Source organism: Carlito syrichta, unplaced genomic scaffold (assembly GCF_000164805.1).
Source record: "Carlito syrichta isolate Samal-C Ts95f unplaced genomic scaffold, Tarsius_syrichta-2.0.1 Scaffold314106, whole genome shotgun sequence".
NCBI lineage: Eukaryota > Metazoa > Chordata > Mammalia > Primates > Tarsiidae > Carlito > Carlito syrichta.
This window is the reverse complement of record NW_007258202.1, coordinates 32,381-41,848: the sequence shown is the minus strand read 5'-3', so window position 1 is coordinate 41,848 and position 9,468 is coordinate 32,381. Positions and strand designations below refer to the sequence as shown.

Genomic DNA, 9,468 nt, shown 5'->3' with positions numbered 1-9,468 from the left:
TTGCTTCTGGAATCTTTATCCTTTTCCATTGGTCTGTATGCCTGTTCTTGTACCAATACCAGTCTGTTTTGATTGTTGTAGCTTTATAAAAAAGTTTGAAGCCTGGAAGTGTGATACCTCTCACTTTGTTTCTTTTGCTGAGGATTGTATTGACTATTTGTGGTTGTTTATGTTTCCATGTGAATTCCTGTATTGTCATTTCCAGGCCTGAGAAGAATGATAATTCTTCTGGTAATTTAACAGATATTGGGTTGAATTTGTAGATTGCCTTGGGTAGGAAGGGCATCTTAACAATGTTGATTCTTCCAACCCATGAGCATGGTATATTTTTCCATTTGTTTGTGTTATCTTTGATTTCTTTGAGCAGTGTTTTGTCTTTTTTGTTGTAAAGGACTTTCACTTCATTGGTTAGGAATATGCCAAGGTATTTCTTTTTTTTTTCTTTTTTCTTTTTGTGATTATTGTGAATAGGATTGTGCTTTTTATTTGGGTTTCTGTTTGTTTATCATTGGTGTATAGGAATGTAAATGTCTTTTGCACATTTATTTTATACTCTGAGAGTTTGCCAATGTCCCTTATCAGTGCAAAGAGGTTTTTGACAGATTCTCTCGAGTTTTCAAGGTATAGAATCATGTCACCTGCAAAGAGTGATAACTTAACTTCTTCTTTTCCTATTTGGATACCCCTAATTTCCTTCTCTTGGCTTATTGCTCTAGCTAGGAGGACTTTCAACACAATGTTGAAGTGAAGGGGTGAGAGGGGACAGTATTGTCTTGTTCCAGTTTTAAGGAGAAATGGTTCCAATTTCTGTCTGTTTAGCAGTATTTGGCTATGGGTTTATTGTAGACAGTGCTTACTATTTTGAGGTCTGCTCCATCTGTGCCTAGGTGTTCAAGGATTTTTAATCAAGAAGGGATGCTGGATTTTATTGAAAACTTTTGGGTGTCTAATGATATAATCATGTGGTTCTTATTTTTACCTCTGTTGATGTATTTAATTACATCCCCTGGATGCACGACTAGTTCAACATTCACGAGTCAGTCGTGCATCCAGGGGATGAAGCCTACTTTGGTCATGGTGGATGATTTTTGAGATGTGTTGTTGAATCATGTTTGTTAGAATCTTGTTGAGAATTTTGCATCTATGTTCATCAAGGATATTGACCTGTAGTTCTATTTCTTTATTGGATCTTTACCAAGTTAGGGTATCAATGTGATGTTAGCTTCATAAAATGATTTGAGGAGAGATCCATCTTTCTGGATTATCTGGAATACTTTCAATAGAACTGGTACCAGCTTGCATGTTTTGTAAAATTCTGCTGGAAAGCCACCTGGTCCAGGGATTTATTTTGTGAATCGTTTTCTTATGACAAAGTCAATTTTCTGGGTTATTGTTGGTCAATTTAGGGTCTCAATTTCTTCTTGTTTCAACCTGAGGAGATTGTGTGATGTCTGAAAGTCTTCCATTTCATTTAGGTTTTTGAGTTTGTTTCCATACAAGTGTACATAGTAATCTCTGGTAATCTTTTGTATTTCTTCGGGGTCAATTGTGATTTGATCTTTTGCATTTCTGATTGTGTTTATTTGGGCTTTTTCTCTCTTTTTCTTAGTCATTGTGGCTAGGGGTCCATCAATCTTGTTTGTCCTTTCAAAAAACAAGCTTTTTGTTTCGTTGATTTTTTTCTATTATATTTTTGTCTTCTATGTCCCATATTTGGGCTTTTATTTTGGTGATCTGGAGTCTTCTGCTGAAGATAGGGTTTTGGCAGTCTTACTTTTCCAGCTCCCTTATATGATTTTTTAGGCTATTAACTTGTGATCTTTCAATTTTCTTTATGTGTGTTCACTGAGATATGAATTCCCCTCTTAGTACTGATTTCATGAAAATTGGTGCTCTTATGTTGGGTGCATATATGTTTAGGATGGATATTTCTTGTTGATGGTTGAATCTTTTATCATTATGTGGTGACCCTTTGTATCTTTTAAATTTTTGATAGTTTAAAGGATATTTTGTCTGATATTAAGATTGCAACTCCTGCTTTGTTTTGTGTTCCATTCACCTGAAAATTTGTTTCCCATCCTCTTTTTTTTTTAAATTAATCAATATTTTTTATTATGGCTTTGTAGGGTACAGTTAAGGGTTAGGTGTACAATTACGTTTCATTCAGGCACTCTGTTGATAAGAGGTGTTTTCCCATCCCCAGACAGATATTTGCTACTGTTAATCCCATCCCCCTCCCCCCCCATAGTTTCCCAGTACTGTCAGTCATTTTCTTATAGTATTACATTGGATGTTCAAGGTCCATTATATGAGTGAGAACATGTGATACTCGGATCTTTGTTTCTGTGAGAGGTCACTCAGTATTATAGACTCTAGTTCCATCCAGGTTGCTGCGAAATTCATGATTTTGTTCTTTTTTATGGCTGCGTAGTATTCCATCATGTATATGTACCACATTTTTAAAATCCAGTCCTCGTTTGATGGGCAGCATGGTTGTTTCCAGGTTCTTGCTATTGGTTTCCCATCCTCTTACTTTGATTCTGTGAGTGTCCTTTCTGGTAAGATGAGTCTCCTGGAGACAGCATATTGTTGGTTATGTTTTTAAAATACAGTTTGCAATTCTATGTCTTTTCAGGGTGCATTTAGTCCTTTTACATTCATGTTAATTATTGAGATTTGAGAATTTATCCTTGTCATGAGGTTCTTATAAATTTTGTTTTTTATTTGTTTGTTGTCAGTTGTCTTTCTTTTGATTTATATGTGTTTTTAATCTTTTTCCTGATTCTTGGAAAGGGCGTAGTTGCTCTTTTTTTCTTTCTTCTGTGTTTAATACTTTCTTAAGTGTTTCTTGTAGAGGTGGTCTGGCGGTGACATAAACTCTTAGGGATTGAATGTCTGGAAAGGATTTTAATTCTCCATCACTGATGAAGCTTAGCGTAACTGGGTAGGAAATTCTTGGTTGAAATTGTTTATCTTTGAGAACTTTGAAAATTGGACTCCAGTCTCATCTAGCTTGTAGTATTTCTGTAGATAAATCTGCTGCTATTCTAATTGATCTTCCCTGGTAGGTAGTCTAACCTTTCTCTCTTGCTGCCATTAGGATTTTTTTTATTCCCACTTTGTGTAAGTGAATTACTATAGGTCTAGGAGTTGGCCTTCTCATTTGATGTCTTGCAGAGGTTCTCTGAATCTCTTGTTTTACTTGTCACATCTTTGATGAGATGAGTGAAGTTTTCTTGGATAATTTCATGGAATGTTTGTTCCAGGGTGGTCTCTGTCTCTCTATCTCAGGGATTCCAATTAATCTTAGGTTTGGTCTCTTGATATAATTGGTCATGTCTTGGAGGCTTTGTTCTGTCTTTCTATGTTTTTAGCAGTTTTGGTTAGTTCCATATTTTGGCCTCAAGCTTTGAGATTTTCTTCTGCTTGGTTAATTCTGCTTTCCATGCTTATCAGTTTGTTATTGATTGAATTCACTTTATTCCTTATTGCCATCATCTCAGTTATCAACCCCTTCATTCTTTCCTCTTGTCTTTCTTCATTTCTGTTTATTCTCTCTATTAATACCTTGATATCTGGGTTTGTGGTGGGAAACCAGTTGTTCTGGGGGCTCTTCATTATTTGAGTTCCAAAGTCTATTTTCTCAATTGTTGTCTTCTCAGGAGTCTGCTTGGGACCTGTGTTCTTCTGATGACTCTACTTTATTTGTGAAGGTTTTCCTCCTCCTTTCCCCCCTTGTTTAACTCTGTTGTTCAGTGATGGGGGATAGCTTTCACTTCTGTTTGCTCAATCCCCTATTCTTCCTTATGTAGATCCTCTGGGCTTGTTTGTTTGAATGATTGTATGTTTTGGGTTTTTTTTTCTGTTTTTATTTATTTCTTTGTTTATTGATTAGTCAGTGTACCTGTCTGTTCTGCCTCTTCTCTCTCTTCACCTTTCTTTCATCTCCTCCTTTCTTTTTCTGCTTTTTTTTTCTTCCCCCCTTTTCTTATCTCATTTTGCTGTCAGGGGGCAAACATACCTCCCCATCACATGGATAGATGTAAGGCAGTGGGAAATGAGTTCCAGGGAGACTACACACTTGTCAGCAGATACTGGGATCTGCAGATAGCTTCTGAATCACAGCTCCCCCCTTATTCAAATCTCAAATATGAAAAAAGCACAGCTCCCCAACTCCAGTCCAGCTTTTTACTAGTCCACTGACTAGACTACAAACTCCTGGGAGACAAAGATATGTCTTATTCTTTTGTGTTTCTAGCATCCAGCATTACATGGGTATTCTTGTAACAATCCTGTTCAGTTGACTCTCTCCTTGGAGCTCAAATGTGTTTGTTGTCTGAACCACTCATTTGACAAGACTGCCTTTTCTATTTGATTTTAATTTTTCTCTTGCTTGAATTTTCACATGTAAGTCTTATTTCTCAAACAGATGATAAACTCCTTTTGGGTAGACATTTATTTATATTCCATAAATTGCTAAACAGTGAAAATGTACATAGCATTTGCTAAAGATTGAGGGACCTCGTTGGGATATTATAATAGGACAAGGACTTAAATGAAGGTTTATTAGTACTCAATTTTATTTTTATTTTTGGATATATTGAAGTATAATTTCATTTCAGTGTCATCAACCAACCAATTTTATGATGTTAGAGTGTAAAATCTAGCCAGAGGATTTTCATTAAAAACATAGTTCTTGGAGAACTCATTAAATTTGCCTTTTTAATTAGTTTATATGCTTTTATTAATTTTAAACCAATTTAGGGTTAGATAAATGAAAATATCCTCAAAATTATGAAGCTGGCTGAGCTCGGTGGCTAAGCCTGTACTCCCGCGCCTTTGGGAGGCTGAGGTGACTGAATTGCCTGAACCCGTGGGTTCGAGACCCACCTGGGCAGCGAGACCTCATCTCTACAATAAATAAAAAAATCAGCCGGGCGTGGTAGCACACGCCTGTAGTTCCGGCTACTTGGAAGGCTGAGGTGGAAGAATTGCCGGAGCCCAGCAGGCGAGGCTACAGTGGCCGGTAGCGGCCACTGCACTCCAGTCTGGGTGACAGAGTGAGACTCCAACTCAAAAAAAAAAAAAAAATTCTGAAGCTGATTTAAGTATGGGAAATAGCTATTTCTCAATGTGAAACCAGAAACAAAATATTAATTTCATCTGAGAGGACAATCTTTTAGCTAATACAAAATAAAAAAAGAAAGCTCTTGGGAAAGAAATTTTGAAATTATATTAAAGCTAGGATCAAGAACATATGTTAATTTAACCATTAATGAGGAAAGCATGCAGCTTATATTTACTGAGAAACTGTTACCATGAAGTAATCTTCAGAGGGGATAACATGTAGAAGTTGAGGGTAAGATTTATCTTTAGGATTCACTTCAAATTGTTTGTCTAATCTATTTTTATATTGTCTTTCTTTCCTTCTCTTTTTCTTTTTTTTTGAGTTGGAGTCTCACTCTGTTGCCCAGGCTGGAGTGCAGTGGACTCAGGTGATTCTTCTGCCTCAGTCTTCCAAGTAGCTGGAGACACAGACACACACCACCATGTCCAGCTAAATTTTTTTTGATTATTGTAGAGATGAGGTCTCATCAAGTCACCCAGGCTGGTCTTGAACCCATGAGCTCAGGCAATCCTCTCACCACAGCCTTCCAAAGTGCTAGGATTATAGGCGTGAGCCACCGTGCCTGGCCCTATTTTTATATTTTCTGATTGATATACTATTTAAAAATCTTAAAACTATTGTAATAGTTATTCATAGATTTTGTTAGAAAGATATTAAGATTTAATAAAGTGTTCTCATTGTTAATTTTATATAATTTTTTTTGCAAGCTATGCTGTATGGCATAATTTTTACACAAGCTATGCTGTATGGCTAAATTTCTTTCTTCTCTTGACATCAACCATCCATCTTGTTTTTCTGTTCCTTCATCTCTGCCACTATTATTATCTTTATTAACTACATTTCTTTTTTTCTTCTGTTTTATGTATTGCACTTCTATAAAACTTTTAGCTTTTATTACATTTTATTCCATTGCTTAAATATAGCAAATCTGCTTTATTTTTAAAATAAGTAGATTAAAGGTGTGAAAACATACAGTTTCACAATATACTGACTATCCAGATGCTTAATTTTTTTTCAGTAGTGGTTCCTGTTAGAGTGCAGAGAGAGTGAAGGAGTGCAGCACCACTGGAGCTGGCATGGTAGAGGTACGTGCTGAGTAATGCAAAGATTTGCAGCACACAAAGAGATGAAAGAAGAAAAGATTTATTTAAGAAAAGTTCACGAGTTGCTTCGGTATCTTGGTGCTGCTGTGTCACGGAGCCGGTGCGGTCCTGTAGCCACGATGCCTGAGGAGACCCAGACCCAAGACCAACCGACGGAGGAGGAGGAGTTGCAGACGTTCGCCTTTCAGGCAGAAATCACCCAACGGATGTCGCTGATCATCAATACTTTCTACTTGAACAAGGAGATATTTCTGAGAGAGCTCATTTCTAACTCGTCAGATGCTTTGGACAAAATCTGCTACGAAAGCTTGACTGATCCCAGTAAACTAGACTCTGGGAAGGAGCTGCACATTAACCTTATACCAAACAAGCAAGACCGAACCCTCACCATCTGGATACTGGAATCAGAATGACCAAGGCCGACCTGATCAATAACCTTGGCACTATCGCCAAGTCTGGGACCAAGGCGTTCATGGAAGCGTTGCAGGCTGGTGCAGACATCTCTATGATTGGCCAGTCTGGTGTTGGTTTTTACTCTGTGTATTAGGTTGCCGAGAAGGTAACGGTGATCACCAAGCACAACAACGATGAGCAGTATGCTTGGGAGTCCTCCGCTGGGTGGTGGTTCACTGTAAGGACTGACACAGGTGAGCCTATGGGTCGTGGAACAAAGGTTATCCTGCGTCTGAAAGAAGACCAAAACGAGTACTTGGAGGAAAGAAGAATAAAGAAGATCATGAAGAAGCATTCTCAGTTCACTGGCTATCCCATTACTCTTTTTGTGGAGAAGGAACGTGATAAAGAAGTCAGTGATGATGAGGCTGAAGAAAAAGAAGATAAAGAGGAGGAAAAAGAAAAAGAAGAGAAGGTGTCTGATGACAAACCAGAAATAGAAGACGTTGGTTCTGATGAGGAAGAAGAAAAGAAGGAAGGTGACAAGAAAAAGAAGAAGAAGATTAAGGAGAAGTACATTGATCAAGAAGAACTCAAGAAAACAAAGCCTATCTGGACCAGAAATCCTGATGACATTACTAATGAAGAGTATGGAGAATTCTACAAGAGTTGACCAACAACTGGGTGGATCACTTGGCAGTGAAGCATTTTTCAGTTGAAGGACAACTAGAATTCAGAGCTCTTCTTTTTGTCCCAAGACGTGCTCCTTTTGACCTGTTTGAAAACAGAAAGAAAAAGAACAACATCAAGTTGTATGTACGCAGAGTTTTCATCATGGATAACTGTGAAGAGCTGATCCCTGAATATCTGAATTTCATTAGAGGAGTAGTGGACTCTGAGGATCTCCCTCTGAATATTTCCCGTGAGATGTTGCAACAAAGCAAAATTTTGAAAGTTATCAGAAAGAATTTGGTGAAATAATGCTTAGAACTCTTCACTGAACTGGCCGAAGATAAAGAGAACTACAAAAAGTTTTATGAACAGTTCTCCAAAAACATAAAGCTTGGAATACATGAAGATTCTCAAAATTGGAAGAAGCTTTCAGAGCTGTTAAGATATTACACATGAAATGGTGATGAAATGGTTTCTCTCTGGTGATGAAATGGTTTCTCTCAAGGACTATTGCACCAGAATGAAGGAAAACCAGAAACATATCTATTACATCACAGGTGAGACCAAGGCCAGTTGGAACGCCTTCGGAATCATGGCTTGGAAGTGATCTATATGATCGAGCCTATTGATGAGTACTATGACCAACAGCAGAAAGAATTTGAAGGGAAGACTTTAGTGTCAGTCACCAAAGAGGGCTTAGAACTTTCAGAAGATGAAGAAGAGAAAAATAAACAGGATGAGAAAAAAACAAAGTTTGAAAACCTTTGCAAAATCATGAAAGACATCTTGGAGAAAAAAGTTGAGAAGGTGGTTGTATCAAACCGATTGGTGACATCCCCATATTGTATTGTCACAAGCACTTATGGCTGGATAACAAACATGGAAAGAATCATGAAAGCTCAAGCTCTAAGAGACCACTCAACCATGGGTTACATGGCAGCAAAGAAACACCTGGAGTTAAAACCTGACCATGCCATTATTGAGACCTTAAGGCAAAAGGTGGAGACTGACAAGAATGACAAGTCTGTGAAGGATCTGGTCATCTTGCTATATGAAACTGCACTCCTGTCTTCTGGCTTCAGTCTGGAAGATCCTCAGACACATACTAACAGCGTCTACAGGATGATCAAACTTAGTCTGGGTATTGATGAAGATGATCCTACTGCTGATGATACCAGTGCTGCTGTCACTGAAGAAATGCCACCCCTTGAAGGAGATGATGACACATCACACATGGAAGAAGTAGACTAAGCTTTGTCTGAAGAACGACTCATACACATGTTCAATACTTTATCTTCATTCCCTCCAACAATATATTTTCAAGGATTTTTTCCTTTGTTTTTGTTAACATTTTAAAAATCTGTATGGCATGACAGTAACTTCTTTAAGGGGATGATAAGGTTTCTTTCCTCATGTGTGTTGCTGTGATACTTTAGGCACTAAGTAGAATTAGTAATGCTTTTCTAGTTTCACCTTGGCTTATTTTAACAGATAGAGGGAACATGTTGTAAGGTGTATGTTGTAATGTTAACTTTGTGGTCTGAAGTGTTTAGCTATGAAGTGGGTGGGATTCCTTAGTAGATCAAATCTTTGTCACTGAAGTGTTCTCAGATATACCTTGATGTTTAGAAGAAAAGTGTTTGTTTAAATGACTTGAGTTTCATCTTCTAGAATTGACTTTAAGCTTTTCATCCCTGTAGTTACCAATTCTGCATGTGCTAGTCCTCTAGAAATAAGTATGTTAAACTGAAGCAACTTGACAGCAAGAACTCTCCAGGGCTTGTTTTCCAAAGAAAAGTATTGTCTAGAAGAGCAAAATTATAAGCCTACCTAGATGTATTGTAAAGCTGTTCTAAAAGGAACTCAGTGAGGCTTGTGAATGGAAATGTAGTTCCCAAGTCACATTCTGCTTAAAGAGGGTGTAACAAATACAGATGAGTTAAAAAGAAAAAGAAAAAAAAAAAGAATAAAGAAAAGTTCACTTCCCACAGACAGGAAGAGGGCCAGCACTCTAAGATGAGTGTGGCATTGTAGCGTCCTGAGCCCTGGCTAGAGATGTTTCAATCAGGTAGACTAACTACGTGACTTCCTTGTTGACCACTTGTGAATGTCTTGGAGACCCTGAGGAGGGGTGTCTCAGTCACCAGGTGCTGAGTCAGGGGCTTTCTGAGT

The 9,468-nt window shown here is 37.8% G+C and overlaps 1 pseudogene across 1 annotated transcript; it reads left to right on the top strand.

The window, feature by feature from the left end:
- The first annotated feature begins 6,296 nt into the window (after positions 1-6,296).
- LOC103273611 lies at positions 6,297-8,785 on the top strand (annotated as a pseudogene). The gene has a single exon (XR_505197.2). The product of XR_505197.2 is annotated as a heat shock protein HSP 90-alpha pseudogene (transcript).
- Positions 8,786-9,468: the final 683 nt, after the last annotated feature.